Here is a 17,451-nt window from a genome sequence, read left to right as displayed (position 1 = left end):
AGGGCTAAAATCATGTCAAGAATGAGGTGCCAATTTTTGAGACCACCCACTTCATCAGCTGACAGTTTTTACAATTTTCAACTTTTTATTTTTAAATTTTTATTTTGTATTATAATAATATTAATAAACAAGTGGTAAAAAAATGTATAGTAAAACATTCATCGCTTTCATTTACGACACTTTAAAAATGACCTAAAATTCATCGCTCTACACTAGAATACCCCCTTAAACAGAAAACTTGATTCTTTTATTTATTTATTCTTACAATTTCTATAACTAAAAACTAATTATTCCGTATAATGCTGAAAAAAACATATAAAAACTCCTTCATATTTGTATATAAATATGAAATATAAACAACGGTTAAAATACGACACAACAGAACAGAATAGATTTCTGTAGGAGGAAAAAGTTGGGTAAAAATATTTTATATTTTATATTTATATCGCTCGAGGGATATTGCCCGTGATAGAGAGAACTCCGGCACAATATTTCTCTGTGATTGAACTTTGCGGTTAGGAAACTCAAAAATTACAATGGAAAACCGATTTTCCATTAAATTTGTTCGGACGATAATGCAGTTGTACCTTATATATACTCTCTTGTGTACATTGGCAGCCGTTTTGATATTGATAAATTGTAAAAATTAATTAAAACTTGTAGAGCATATAATTATTCAATTTCAGTGAAGTAATAAATATTGTACACAATGTCAAGTCAATAATATTATTAACTTCCCATAGGTGTAGTAATCGTCCAAAAATAAACTAGTGATGTATGGCATCGTGCCTTAAAGCAAATTTCTGGAACTTCCCGTATCGTAATGAAATATTCGAGAAATTTTAAACGTTTTCAAATATGTTATAAATACTGTAACTTTCATTATTTTTGCTATCTTGTTATACCTGAACAAATCAAATGAAAATCATAAATAAATAAATCAATTTATCTGCAGATCAATAACAATTGTCAGTTTATTTTGAATTCAATTTAAAAAAAAATAGTTGCCTAATTTACACAAAATTGAAAAAGTGCTACCGTATAGTCACAGTCTAAACGCACTTGCAAATAATTATGTGCGACATTTTCGCTTATACAGTGCTTAGCTTGTCGGCATTTTCACATTTTTCAATAGTTTCACAAAATTGGAAAAGTGCTCCGTCTAAACGCACTTGGGTAAACATTTGTACCAGAGTGGCGCTTAGACTGTGCTTAGCCTGGGTAATTTTTTGAATTTTTAATCTAAAATTACAGAAATATTTTTTGAAAAAAAAATAAAGACAATTTTTTTCCCAAAAGCAATTATTTTGTTGAAACAAGCAGAAAGTTTTTCGAATCACTTAAATCGGACGCTTAGTTCTCTCAAAAATTGCAATTTTTTTTAACATTTAGCTCTGTATCTCCGAAACCGCTGGGCCCATCTTTGCCAAAAACTAATAACCACTTTTCCTTGTCATTACTAATAGCCACTTTTCCCCGTTATCATACAAATCAGATGATCCGTTCTCTCAAAAACTCGATTTCTATTTTCTGCACTCTTTGCTCCATATTTCCGTAACGGCTGGATCTGCCTTTGCCAAAAACTAATCAGCACATCTCCCTATCAATAGGAATCGAATGTTTTCTAAACCATTCAAATCGGTTGATCCGTGCGCCCAAAAACGTGGACGAAAAAATGCGGACATACAAAACACACATACATCCATTTTTTCTGGGGTATGCCAAAATGTTCAGAAACCTTCAAAACGTCGAGAAATGCAAAAATTTTCATTTCCGATTTGCGGCCCATTACTACAACTACCCTACGGGAAGTTAAAAATAAACATTTTTGCATATCTTTTCGTTTCAAAGGTTTTTGAACAAGTCACCTACGTACGCATAAAATTTCCTTCTATTTTGTACTTTTTTTCGCAAATATCTAGAATCTCAAGTGGCCTCGAAACGACAAGTTTTTTTTCGCGATCGCGATCACGATTATCCTCACACATTTTCCTCTCGCACTTTTGCGGAGAAAAAGCTCTCGAAAACAAAATTGGATCCGGCTCGAACTTGTTGTTTCGTCGAACTCGAAATTCAAAGCTCGACTTTTGCACTTTGAAAGACCGAGGGAATGTCGTCGAGCAACCCGAAACAAAGCGGTCGTTGTATAAGATTACACGCAAAAATGCTTATTTGAATATACAGGGACACAGATTTAATAATAAGTTTTCTGCCATGTTCTTTAATAATATGTTAAGAAAACTACACGTCTACCAAGAAACAGGAATTTCACTGACGAGCGATCAGACGACTGTAAGAAAACTTAGTTTAAGGTAATGATTAATAATAAATTAATACAATCAAGGATATTATAAATCCGTTTAAACAATTGAATACTGCATTGACTAGTTTTTAGTGATAATAAAATAAAAAGATTATTTATTATTATTTAGTCAAGAGGTTTATCTAAATAGCTTAATCTCAATTCTAATTGATTACGCATATTATTACTTGTATGGAATTCATACAACTTGCCCATAGGCAATTTGCCATTTACAAATAGTTATTATTTTTCGTTTTTTTCACGTTGTTGTACTTAACCTTTATATTTGTTTTTATAATTAATATTGCACATATCAACATAACTCTTAATATAATAACGTTGAAAGCGTTGATTTCCTTAATTATGTCCACGATGTTTAGTTTCCATTATATTTAAATTTTAAAAACAAACTTATGTGACCGATCGACATATAATAATTAAAATTTTATTTATTCAAAAATGATTGAGTAACTTTGCACGCTAGATTTGCAATATGCTTCTAAAAATGAACTAACTTATAAATTTAAAATATAATATAACTAGTGGGGTGTATGGCCTCGTGCCTTAAGGCAAATTGCTGGAATTTCCCGTACCGTTACGAAATGTTCGAGGAATACTGAATGTTTTCAAATAGATTATTAAAAATATTGTAACATTGTCTAATATTTATACGAATTATATAAACTGAATTGCAAAGTTGAAATTAATTGTTTAAAGTATATTAGAACTTTAGGCAGAATTAAAAATAAAATCTGAATTATTTTCAATATACAAAATAAAATATTTTGAAAAAAAAAATTTTTGGAGTAAAAAATTTAACAATTTTTTTTCTAAAAGCAATTATTTTGTTATAACAAGCAGAAAGTTCTTTAAATCATTCAAATCGGACGCTTAGTTCTCTCAAAAACTGCCATTTTTTGCACATTTAGCTCCGTATCTTCAAAATGGCTGGTCCTGCCTTTGCCAAAAACTAATGAGCACATCTCCCTATCAATAGGATTCGGAATGTTTTTTAAACCATTCAAATCCGTTGATCCGTGCGCCCGAAAACGTGACCGAAAAATTGTATCTGTATATATATATATATACATACACACACATCCATTTTTTGAGGTATGCCAAAATGTTCAGAAACCTTCAAAACGTCGAGAAATGTAAAAATTTTCAATTTCCATTTTTGGCCCATTACAATAACTTACCCTACGGGAAGTTAAAAAACATTAAAACTCTACCTGGAACGGGGTAGTCAAACATTTAAATTTAATACATTTACATACAGAATGTAGGATTTGACCTCTAAACCGTATTAATACGGATGTTAGTAATAAACATTCATTTTATTAGAAGGGTATAAATAGATTTATAATTTAAATAAATATTTGCAATATTCCTTTGTATTGAAAATATTAATTTACAATCAGATGTCGAGTTTGATTATAATAATTTCGTTATAGTTCTAGTTCTCCTACTCTTTTGTTTTGCCTAGGCGAATGTATGCATTGCAATATTGCAAATTGCAAGAGTGCACTTTTAGTTTTCAGTAACCCAATGTTAAGGAGTTGTCAAAACAAAAAGGAGTACGTTCGGGGACTTGTACGTGTAATGCGCTTATGGTGTATTAATCCGTGTTCAATTTAATTAATTAGATATGAATCCAATATTTTAGGAACCGTAATACAAAAACTGTATCCTAATAAACGCGATTGTGGGCGGGTTTGTTTTGTGTTCAATATGTGTATGTGTATGGTATTGTTTGTGTTTGTGTTTGTGTTTTCCAAGTTTCCAATTTTCGTCGTCGTCGTAGCCGAGGAAGAACTAAGAAGAAGAGCAGGACGAGTGTGTGTCAGTTGGCGAACGTAACGTAACGTAAGGGCACTCGATTAGCTTTATTAAAACCGCCGCAACGCGAGCGCGAGCGCGCTCTACTTGTACGAGGAAAGTGGAAAACGAAATCGCTACTACTTTCCTAGACAATTTAGATATTTATATGAAACAATAGCAAAAATCGTTTACTATTGCATCTGGAAAATTTCATAATATTTAACTAGTTGTAAGTAGTATGAACTTTCCGATACGTATACTTAATCAACTTAATCAGCGGAACGTTATAAATACTCGGCAAAATTCTGAATTTTGATGATTTTTAACTTCCCGAAGGAGAAGTTTATGTTTTCATCAAAAAATCCGATTCGCTAATTTTATGTTTCCTCGACGTTTGTAGCCATTCTGAATCGAATGAGACCGAATTTGAAAAAAGTATGTGTGCGTGTGTGTATGTGTGTGTATGTAAACAGATTTTTTGTCGTAAATCGATATTTTTTCGAAAACAGCTGGGCCGATTTCAAAAATTTAAAAGCCATTCGATGTATCTCGACGAGGACTACCTTTTGTCAGTTTTGTGGGACGATCTGCCAAGCCGTTTCTTTGTAATTTGAAAAAAGTGTTAAACCTTTCGTCCACATTTAAGCTCATTCTACCGAACCGATTTTAATAAATCAAATACTGTTCGAAAGATATTAGTTGGGAATGATTGGTTTTCTTGTAATTAACTATTGGAAAAAAAATTTAAGCCGATTTTTATGGATTTTTTTTAGCGATATAATATATCATGGTCTCATAGAACTTACTGTAATATTACGGCCTTACGACAAGTAGTTTAATTTTAAAAATTCATCAAAGTTTGAGAAAATGAGTAGTTTTTTTGACGTTAGCTAAAATTAAAATTAGACGATTTACTTGGTATAACAATATAGTACTTGGTCTTAATAAACATACTAAACCATTAAAATCCTACATAAAACTGGCTAAATTATAAAAATTATTGATTTTTAAAAATTTGCTTTTAAAAAATGAGAATATTGTAATATTGTAATAAATCCACTTCGAATACTTTTAACTACTCATAAATTAATTTATCTATCATGGATTAAGTCGATTATTTATAGAAATCGGGAAGTTCATGTAACTTGCCTCAAGGCAAAATACCACTACCAACTAGTTTCAGACTACAAAATATATCGTTACACAAAGCTTCATCACGATCGTCAAAAAAACTCAACGTTTCATTACGAAAAAATGCCCCGGCCGAACTTTACCAAAAACTAATAAAAGCGATTTCCAACCAATATTTTTTACCAGTTTTTGAATTTTTAAAATCTATTTTATTATTATGCACTTTTTGGCTAATTATTGAAGAAACGCTTCGGCCGATTGTCGCACAAAACTGAGAAACGTTTCTCGAAGTACATGGAATGGCTTTTAAATTTGTAAAACTAATTTAGTTCTTTTAGAGAAAATCGACTCACAAACACATATACATACAGACATACATTTGATCTCAATCACATAAGAATGACTTAAAACGCCGAGAAAACATAAGCATCTCCTTCGGGAAGTTGATAAAGTACTAAATAAGAAAATAATATATTGTCGAATAAATATCTAAGGAAGTCTATATTTTGATTAGTAATTCACGATACACGTTCCCTATGCCTTTTTTTTCGAAATAATTGGATCCACAGATTATCTTCAGAATTATTTTATATCCGTATATAATCCGGTATACATATTTAATCGTTTGTACATCAGTTTTATTCCACATGAATTTTTTTCAATAACAAGAGCTGTTTTGGCAGTCTGGGAAAATCATCTTAATTTTAAAAACTGCCATTTTTTACATATTTAACCCCGTATCTTTGAAATGGCTGAGCCTGCGTTTGCCAAAAACTAATAAACACTTCTCCCAATCATTACTAATTGAATGTTTTTTAGATCATTCAAATCGGATACTCCGTTCTCTCAAAAAGTCGATTTCTATTTTCTGCACTCTTTGCTCCGTATCTCCAAAACGGCTGGACCTGCCTTTGCCAAAAACTAATCAGCTCTTTTCCCTACCAATAGGAATTGAATGTTTTTTGAACCATTCAAATCCGTTGATCCGTGCGCCCGAAAACGTGACTAGAAATTTGTATCCACACAAACATACACACACACATCCATTTTTTCTGAGGTATGCCAAAATGTTCAGAAACCTTTAAAACGTCGAGAAATGTAAAAATTTTCAATTCCGATTTTCGGCCTATATGAATAATATTATCAACATTTAACATTACCATTAAAATGTTTAAAAAAAAAGTATTTAAAACTAATTAAAATGCCCGGAATTGCAATAATTCAGTTATTCTATAATTAGTTTAGATCATTAGCTCTTTCAATATGCAAAGTATCATTAACGGCATTCTAAGAAACGGCTCGTCCGATCTTTATCAATAAATTTTTATAGCAAATGCTATCCTTTATAAAAAAAATTATAAGTGATTTTCTGTCTTGAAAATAACTTTTATTTTATCTAATTCTGTTCCTTCTTCGATGACAATCACCCAGCAAGTTTCTCAACGATAATATTTTAATTGCCAAATAATGTTTTATCTTGCGAACATATGTGCTTCAAGTTTTCAGATAAAATTTAATTGTCGAAGCAATTTCAGATAAGTGAATAATCTATCTCGAAATCAGCATAAATATAAACGTTATGAAATGGGGGTTAATCATCTAAATCCAGAGACGGAGAAGAAATAGATTTATTAGTTTAACTATCTCTAAGGCAAAAAGTCTGCAAAAAGTCTTCGTCAGTAGAGTCCCTTTTTAATTAACTTTAAGTGTACTCCTACGTCGATTTCTCTCATCCATCTCGATTCGAAATTCGTCTAAAGTTGCAAGTGTAATAATAATCCGACTCTATTAAGGCAAATTCGCAACCGTAACCGTAACCGCAATATCTGACCGTATAATCACATTTACGAATCCTCCGACATCATTATACGAGCAAGTTGATATTCTAAATAATTTATACGTCGTAATTACACACAAACACATACGAATTTATTATTGTATCCAAACATACAAACAAACATACGTGTACATCTACAACTCACTCCTGCCAATTAAATCGTGAAACCGTGAAACTATTTCTAACCTGAATAGGAGTATAGGAGTATAGGAGAGTTGGTTGGTTTATTAAAGTTTAGACGTGCTTTATTATTATGGTTTAGTAGAAATGATAAAATTAATATTGCCAGTTTTGAATAAACAATAGATGATTATATTTAATTAGAGGACACCGAGACAGAATTCGTGCAGCTACTATGATTATTATAAAATTACTATCCTTTTAATAGTAACTATGAATAAGCTTGACAAGAGCCTGAAATAATATCTATTATTATTGATTACGGCTTGCTTATGAATAAATAAATAAATAAATTATGATGAGAAAGTATCACAGAATGCGTATCTAATATTAAAAATAAATTAAATAAATTGTAACAAAATTTCTTATCAAAGTTTTTAACGTCACTCCTTCTAGAACTTATTTTCAGATGCAAATACGTAAAAAAGTATATCAGTTAGTTACTTATATTTATATATATATATATATATATATATATATTAAGGTGATCCTTAATATGGACATTTTCGAATTTCCTTGCTCCCAAGGGTTCAAATGGTTCCAAATTGATAAAAAACAATTCTCTGAAAGTTTTAGCTCTTAATATTGTCTTTTAGGTAGAGCGCAATTCAAAGTTTTGTATGGAAATAGCATGCAAAAATTTTCAAAAATTTTGCAGAGCGTCGAATTTTCAATAAAAAATCACACGCATTTTCACTTTTAATTCATTTGTCGCTATGTTATACCTAAAAAAAATTTTTTTTAATTTTCAAATTTTTTTTCATGCTATTTCAAATATAAACTTCTAATATGCAATAATTTTATTTTTTGCCATTCAAATAGACCTAATAATTTTCTATATCTGTTCCTGTCTCGTGTAATAATTCTAAATATTACGATTAAAAAATCTTGGAAAAATACTTTTAAAAATGCATGGTATAGGAACATGACGTCCAATTACCTCCTTGTCGCGCTTAAAAAAGTTTTACTTCAAAAATCAGTAAATAAATATTAAAATTGTTTTTAGACAGCAACTCAACTATGAAATGATCAACAGAATTAAATTTGACAGTTGTCTACTATATCATGGTTAAAAAATCTGTGGGTAAATTCCAGAAACTATCCTCCGCCTAATCCGCCCAATTATCTCCAAACTTTCCATAACCCTTTCATATTTAGAATCCAATAATTCCATTTACGTTCGCAAGTTGACATAGTTCAATAGTCACCACCCGCCCCCCGAGGATTAATTCGAACCAGTGGCGTCCGTCCGCCCGCATTTGACTATGAACTCAATACGAGGGAAGTATATCCTTCCGTCCGTTCCGTATGTAGTACCTAAAGGGTTGCGAGCGAATACTAACATTATTCGAGGGGGGGCCAAAGGGGCTATGTGGGGAACTCTACAGTATTATTATTAGTAGAGGAATTCCACTCTGCGAGTTGGACAAGTTCGTCTCGGGCTCGTTAAAAGCTCGTGACGCTGCATAGACGAAGGCGAATAATAATAATAATCGGGTTTGAATTATAATTTCACATGTTGAGCAAGTTGAGGCGAAAAAGCTTTCCGGGTTATTCAGTTTTAAGGGCGTAATGAGTAGAATTATTACAGAAGATAGTGGAAATCGAAACTAGGTGTAAATGCCAATTTGCTAAAACTTCCCGATTTGCGTAAATAATCGACTTCATTAATAAGAATTCATTACATTACTAGAAATTGAAAATTATGTTTTATGAAGTGAAACTTCTTAAGATGCGACAAGAAGTTAATTGGACATATGTGACAGATTTTTTAGCTGCACTTCAATCGATCAATCAGTAAGAAATCAATATATCAATAGGAATAGAAATGGAAAAATATGTTTTTAGAAGTAAAATTTCTTAGGACGCGACTAGGTAGTAAGTGGTCACGCTCATGTACCATTCGATTCTTAAATAATTTTCATTTTGTCAATATTTTAAATTATTTAAATTGCCAATTATTTAGATTATACATCAGAGTAGGTAGCCAAGTTTTTTTTTGCCAAAATACAGACCTTGTGCATGTAAAATCCATGTATATGTATATTAGGTTGGTCCTTAATATAGACATCTTTGAATTTCCTTGCAAATGCAGTACTGATAACTAATCGTGTGATTAATTGATGCATATTTAATTAACTTCCCGTAGGGTAAGTTATAGTAATCGTCCAAAAATTTAAATTGAAAATTTTTACATTTCTCGACGTTTTGAAGGCTTCTGAACATTTTGGCATACCTCAGAAAAAAAAAATGGATGTGTTTGTGTGCGTATGTATGTATAAATACAATTTTTCGATCACGTTTTTGGGCGCACGAATCAACCGATTTGGATGGTTCAAAAAACATTCGATTCCTATTGATAGGGAGAAGTGGTGATTAGTTTTTGGCAAAGGCAGGTTCCGCGGTTTCGGAGATACGAAGCTAAATGTACAAAAAATGGCAGTTTTTGAAAGAACTAAGCGTCCGATTTGAATGATTTAAAAAACTTTTTGCTTGTTTTAACAAAATAATTGCCTTTAGACAAAAAACATTTTTTTTATTTTTTTTTTTCAAAAAATATTTTTTTTTGTATATCGATAATAATTCAGATTTTAATTTTAATTTTTGTTAAAGTTCTAAAGCTCACTTAAATTCCCTAAAATAAATAATTTTAACTTTGCAATTCAGTTCATATAATACTTATAAATATTAGACAATGTTACAGTATTTATTAATAATAATCTATTTGAAAACATTTAATATTCCTCGGACACTTCATTACGGTATTGGAAGTTCTAGCAATTTGCCTTAAGGCACGATGCCATACACACCACTAGTTCATTTTAAATAACTGCAAAATCATCCAAAGAATTTGTAAAAGTTCTAATTGCTATTAAAACAATAAAAAAAGCAAAAAAAAATCAATGAATTGACATATGCTGTATTTGAACAGTTATTACAATATTTTACGAAATACAATTATTATTGTGTTAATAAGCGTAAATATTTTTCTTCACCAATTGACAGTTATAAAAATGTAATTAACGTTTGTAAATATTTTAATAATGTAAAATTTATAAACTGTTGCTCTACATTTATAAACCACTCATGAATTAATATTTTATTAATAAATTCTATTATTTTACATATATAAGGTATAGTTCGAGCAACTTGCTTTAAGGAAAACATCTAGTTTTAATTTGGCGATATATAATAAACATATTGATGTACTAATTAATTTTACTCTTAGGCTTCTCAAATTTTACTCTTACTTGTACCAAATTTTACTCTTGCTTTTATGAGAATACGACAAAAAAGTGTGTTGTTATTTTTATACAAATAATAGTTCAAATTTTAAGATATGTGTACAAAAATCGCTTTTATCAAGTATAGCTAATTTTTATCCCTGGACCTGCCTCATTATACTTTTCCATTCAAAGTGTGTGTATAAATAAATCCTCTCTTGTACGACATTTATTCCATTCCATTCGAGTGCCGCCGCAAAAACGCGAACGCGCGCGGGGGCTATTTATACGTTATCTTTTCGTGTTGTTTACAGACACCAAACATATATATGACAGCCCCAAACCCCAAAAAGCCCCACATTGTCCCACATTGTGCCAGTGCCGGTGCAACCCTCTCATATGTTATTCAAAGCGTTTATATCTAGTTTTTCATAGCCGTGCCGCCCCCCAACCGATGGGGCCCCCGACTAAACCCACTCCGCGGATGATCCCCCCCGTCAAGGGTAGCTTCGGCAGTGACAGCGAATAAAACAACTGAAACATAACAAATAGCTTTTGGGCAGAAATGGATTCGGATGAAGAGTTTTATTTCGCGATTTCAAAAGCGAAATCGGAAATTAATTTTTGTGTTATTATTAGGCTTCAAGGCACTCTGGACACTTTGCCTAAACTTTGAGAAAAGTACTTACGAAAAAGGCTATTACATATTTTTGTAGCAAATTTTATCTAGTTCTTTCTACTAACACAATTAACATTTCTTTTGAAAATTACATTGAATTGTTATAGAATTACGGTTAACGATATTCTATGATTGAGGGCTTGTGAAAATACAACAATTTACACAAGTTGGTATTGGTATTTAGCCTTGAAGCAAGTTTACATGAACTTCCCGATATGTGTAAATAATCGACTTAATCAATAAGAAATAGATTAATTTATGAGTGATTAAAAGTATTTCGAGTGGATTTATTACACATAATTGAAAATGAACGAACGAATACGTTAACTCGGAGTAGGTATTCTCTTAAAGCAAATTTTCACAAATTAATAATTTTTATAATTGAATCAGTTTCCGTAGGACTTTAATGGTTTAGTATGGTTATTAAGACCAAGTACTATTATCGTTATACCCAGTAAATCCTCTAATTGTAATATTAACAAATGTCAAAAAACTACTCATTTTCTCAAACTTTGATAAATTTTTAAAATTATACTACTTGTCGTAGGGCCGTAATATTTCAGTAAGTTCTGTAAGTCCATGATATATATCGCCACCATAAAAATCGGCTTAAATTTTTTTTCAACAGTTAATTACAAGAAAACGGCTCGGTAGATTTTCACCTAGAACTTATCAGTATCATTTCCAACTAATATCTTTCGAACAGTTTTTGATTTTTTAAAATCGATTCGGTAGTTTGAGCTTAAATGTGGACGAAAAGTTTAACACTTTTTTTCAAATTACAAAGAAACGACTCGGCAGATCGTCTCACAAAACTGACAAATTGTAGTCCTCATTGAGATACATCAAATGGCTTTTAAATTTATGAAATCGGTTAAGGCGTTTTTGAGAAAACGTCGATCAAAGGTTTAATTTTGTCAAATGTCAAAGAAACGATACTAATTTTTGCAAACTTTGACGATTTTTCAAAATTAAACGACTTGTCGTAGGTCCGTAATATTTTAGTATTATCTACAAGACTATGGTATCTACCGTCAAAAAAAATCATAAAAATCGTCGATTTTTTTTTAAAAAAACTTCATTACAAGAAAACGGCCCGGCCGATCTTTACCAAAAACTAATCAGCACGATTCCCAATCAATATCTATCGAACGGTTTTTGAATTTTCAAAATCTTTTCAGAATTGCGGGCTAAAACGTGGACGAAAAATTTTTCACTTTTCTGCGATTTACAAAGAAACGGCCCGGCCGATCGTCGCACGAGACTGAGAAACGCTAGTCTTCATCGAGATACATCGAATGGCTTTTAAATTTTTGAAATCGATCAATTAGTTATTAGTACTGATCTCTCGATATCTAATAAGAGGTAATTTCATAAATTCATTGAAATTTTGGAATTAATTTATGAATTGTGTGATACAAAAATTTTGAAAACAGAAAATGTTGGGATTGGAATCTCTTTAGATAGATACTTTCCAAAACGTTTTGCTCAGTTTCGATACATATTCCAATTTCGTCGATGCTTATAAATAAGCTGTTCAGAAATGATTACTATAAGATCATTTTCATCAAAGTATTTATAAGATATCTTCACCTTTACCTTTACCTTTACTTGAGCAGGTGAATAGCAAGTTATGTTCACTTTAATTACTAAACGCGTGTACTACTACTACGACGATGGCGATGGCGATGATGATGAATTTTGGAAATTCAAAGGTGAGATCACTTGAATAGTTAATTAAATTTAATTACTATTGATTTACTTGCCGCTTGTGCTGTAATATTAGACACGTTATAAACAATAGTTTAATTAAATGCTACACAGAACGCTATCACGATGCGGTTGCCCTTCGTTGCGAGGTGTCCTTCAAAGGGATACAAGGAGAAATATATAGAAATATTTTAAATTTGACATGAAAATAATAATAATATTCTTGGACTGATATCAATAAATTCATCTCGTACACTACACTTATAATTTACCTACTCCCTCGACTTCAAAACTCGTCCATTCGTTCGCTCTCCGTCTTCTATAAATCACTAATATCATTAATTCTCGCCGCCGTAACGAATTTATACTTTTGCCCAAGGAAGGTCTAGAAAGCCATCGCACCTGTGGGAAATTAAGGTAAATCTTCGGCGGGAAATTTTCCGATATCGCCTCTTGCCGCCTCTCTTGTGCCTCTGCTAGAAATTTAATTAAAAACAAAAATCGCTGCCGGCGAACGCGAACGCGAAATGCTAAATAAGCTTCTTCCGAACGCAGACGTGACCGCATATTAATTTCAGAACGACCGAACGACCTACCGATTGAGAAGAAGTCGAAGAAGGGTTTAGTGGTAAGGGCTGGCATGGGTCGGTAACACCTGGGAAAGGGTTCAGATATATTAATAGAACATAATATTGAGGTTACGTAGAAAATATTATTCACAGATTTAAACTAGTGGGGCGCAATTTAAGACATAATGGAAATAATAATATAATGGGAATTGATTGTAGCGAAAAAAAGCAATTCTATAAATACGAAAGCATAAGAACTGCAAAAAATGTAATATTTTAATAATTGGATGAATTTTTAGCCATCTAAGGCAAAAATATAAGCCGTTCGATCGCTTGTAAATTTTTACAATCCAACGTTTTATAGACATTTATTTATTGGTAAATTAGTTGACAATTTATAGCAAAAGAGTTACCCTGATATTTCAATAGACTTATTGTCTAAATTTCGGCCTACAATTTGAGATTTGTATGCATATTCATAGAAACTTTGATCTTTTAAAAATCTGATGAAGGTGCTGTGGAATTGATGATCACTCAATTATTGATTAACCTGGTAGTAGATTAAAAAACACGCCCCACAGAAAAATCCATTTTTAAATTCAAAGAGGGGAGGCAAATTAAAAAATTACACGACTTTAACCCACTTGCTTAGGGTGATTTGAATGTAATTTGTAAATACTGTTAAAAATTCGTTAAATATATTATGATCATTGTTTAGTTTAAGTGAGCACAGGATGCATGTGCAAATCATATAATTTTTTCATATAAATTTTCATAGCTTAGGTAAATAAGCATCCCTTTTTAGGTCTAATGCAAACTTTCGCAATATTACGGATTATAGAAAAATTCCAAATTCTGTATGTATTAGTCTGTATATTTATAAATTGCCATCCCTTCCAGACAGCGGTATAATAATTTTTATATTATATTTTTAAATTTAGAATTTTTAGAATTCAGTAAGTTGCGAGACTAAGAACATCTTAAGAAAATCAGCTCGCACAAGTTACTCAAACATTTAATAAAATTTATAGTTCTATGTCTATTGTCGCACAGTGCACACAATCGTTTAAAAGTGCAGTAATTAATTTTTTATGAAGTGATAACGACAGAGGCAGCAGTAAGGTGAAAAAATAATATTTATAAATTAAATCTTATATACATACGCATTTCTTATACGCTAACACCTACATCATAGGTTCCTATTCGTGTATATTTATAGCCTTACGTATGCCTATACGTTGCATTCTATACTACATGCCTTACATCTATATACCATACGCTATATTTCATCACATACTCTCAAATCCCTACATTGTATACCGAATACACCTAACCTATATCTACTATATATCCTATTACCTATAATTTTTCTTACACGCTACATTAACCCTACCGAGATTCGAACCCGGGTCCGCCGCGTGGCACGCGGCTACCTTAACCACTACACCACTGTAACGCTACAATCAACCGTCTTTTTTCGGGTGTCGTCGCGCCACCTTAGTATTAATTATCCAATTAATTAGAAAATGACCCGCGGAAACAACAGTGCGTCCCCTATTATATTATTAATGGGGGTACCCGATAGGGTAGTGGCTAAGGTGCGCGACCGTCACGCGGCGGTCCCGGGTTCAATTCCCGGTATAGACAATAGATAGGTAGAGATAATACATAGGGCGTAAGGTAAACCTATATAATATAGGTGAATATATAAATTAGACAGTGATATTTATAAGAAGTAAAAAGTATGTAGGTATATAATAAGTAATGACGGTATAGGTATCTCACGGTATGATTGATAATAGATATCTACCTACGATATACAATAATATAGTATAGTAAGATAGATAATAGGTTATATATCGTATTATTAGGTTAAGTTAAGTTAAGTCATAAAGTAATGTAATAAATCTTGAGTACTTTTATATCAAAATAAATACCTGTAGGTATTAATGAATACAAATAATACCAGAATAAATATAATTAATGTCATGAAGAATATAAAGTTATGTACTCAATATAGTATAGTATGATAGGTAATAGGTTATCTATCATATTATTAGGTTAAGTCATAAATCTTGAGTACTTTTATATCAAAATAAATACCTGTAGGTATTAATGAATACAAATAATACCAGAATAAATATAATTAATGTCGTTGAAGAATATAAAATTATGTACTCAATACTCATACTTGTACAATTTAATGTATAGACTAGCTGTATATAATAGATTTAATTATATAAGAAGTCAATATATCAGATTTGTGAGTTCTTATCGAAATATATCAAATTTTTTGAACCAAATTTTAAATTTTAGCGTTCCGGCTAAAAAAAATATTAGCACAGCACCACTGGTTATACTGTATACTACATATATACTCTGTAAATGGCTGTAACTCAAAAACTATTTACGATATCAATTTAAAATTTTTGGTATGTTATTTTTAAAGGTATAAACTATCGAAATATGAAAAAATTAAAAAATCGATTTTTTGAAAATTTCACACTCGTTAAGCCCCTTAAGGGGGTCTTCCTATGTGACGGCCTGTTTTTTAGGGATATTTTAGAATTTTTTTTCTACGACCAGTAAATAGTTAGAGCTTCAAGTTTTTTATCATTTATTAATACATATTTGGACAGTATAAATATAAAATTTCAGCTAAAAAAATTTAGTCCAACTAGAGTTACAGCGCTCTAAACACCTCCCCCTCAAAAAAAAAAAAAACTCCCACTGTCTCCACGATTCCGGCTGATCGGCTTATCTGACCAAAAAAAAATAAACGGCGTTTTAATTTGTAGGCTTAAAAGCACGGAATGAACTACAATCAAATGAATACAAAAAAAAATTGGATGTTTTATAGACATTTGAAATAAAAGTTGCAAATTAGGCGTTTTTTTTTTGTTTTTTTGCTATAAAAAATCGAAAATTTGAAATTTTTGATTGATAATAGTTCATTCCATGCGTTTAAATATATTGAATGTGCCCTGTAAATTTCAAGTAATTCGGTCCAGCCGTTTCTGAGATACAATGGAGACAAGTTTGAAAAACACAGTTTTGAGAAAAACGCGTTTAAAGATAAAATGATCGTAGTACTATATACTATATGTATACTTTTTAAATGGCTGTAACTCAAAAACTATTTGAGATATCGATTTGAAATTTTAATATGTTATTTTTAAAGATATAATCTACCGAAATATGAAATAAAAAAAATTCTATTTTTCCAACTCATCACATAGGAAGACCCCCTTAAGTAGTAAATAATTTTATCTAATACATCAAGACCTAGCTAGACCCTGCAACAACTGGCAATGCTTACAAAAAATAAAAACCATCACACTCGATAATATTATTTTAGCGTGTATGTATCTTTTACAACTTGCAAGCATCATTCCATAAAGTATACGACGTCGTCTTTTTCGAAATGAATAAAGCATTTTCCTCGCATCCGCGACATTAAATTCGGTAAATACACACGGAGTCGTATTCGTATGACATCTGCCTTATAGTTTTTCCCTTCGGATGCGAAATCCGTCTGACTTAGAGTTAAGCCGGCGAGTCTGTTTAGAAAATGTCCGAGATAAAAAGCAACGACGTCTAAAATCACTCTTTTCTTGTGCCATTAGACGTGTTTTGTCTTATAGTTAGAGAGTGGCAGAGAGAAAAGGGTAGGGCAGGGCGAATTGAGGAAGGGATCTTCTGTTGTTTGGTGCAACTCGATGTTGTTCCGGAGGATTAAGTCCGGAGGAAATAAATAGACGCAATCGGAAAGGATTGATTTTATTAGACGAATGTCATTAATTTGTATTGATAAAAATAATTTTATGGGTTTATTGATAAGTCCGTGGAATCTCATTCGTGACTTTTAATATATCTATTCATAACACACAATCTTTTTGCAAATTTAGTCCCATACGATTCAGTATAAAAGCGATTTGAATAATTCAAAAAACATTTGATTTCTATTGATAAGAAGACGTGCTGATTAGTTTTTGGCA

The sequence above is a fragment of the Ctenocephalides felis genome, unplaced genomic scaffold, assembly GCF_003426905.1.
Source record: "Ctenocephalides felis isolate EL2017-DRISC unplaced genomic scaffold, ASM342690v1 CF-g0.4_SCAFFOLD_00845, whole genome shotgun sequence".
Taxonomy (NCBI): Eukaryota; Metazoa; Arthropoda; class Insecta; order Siphonaptera; family Pulicidae; genus Ctenocephalides; species Ctenocephalides felis.
The sequence above is the reverse complement of the archived record's forward strand: the minus strand, read 5'-3'. Positions refer to the sequence as shown.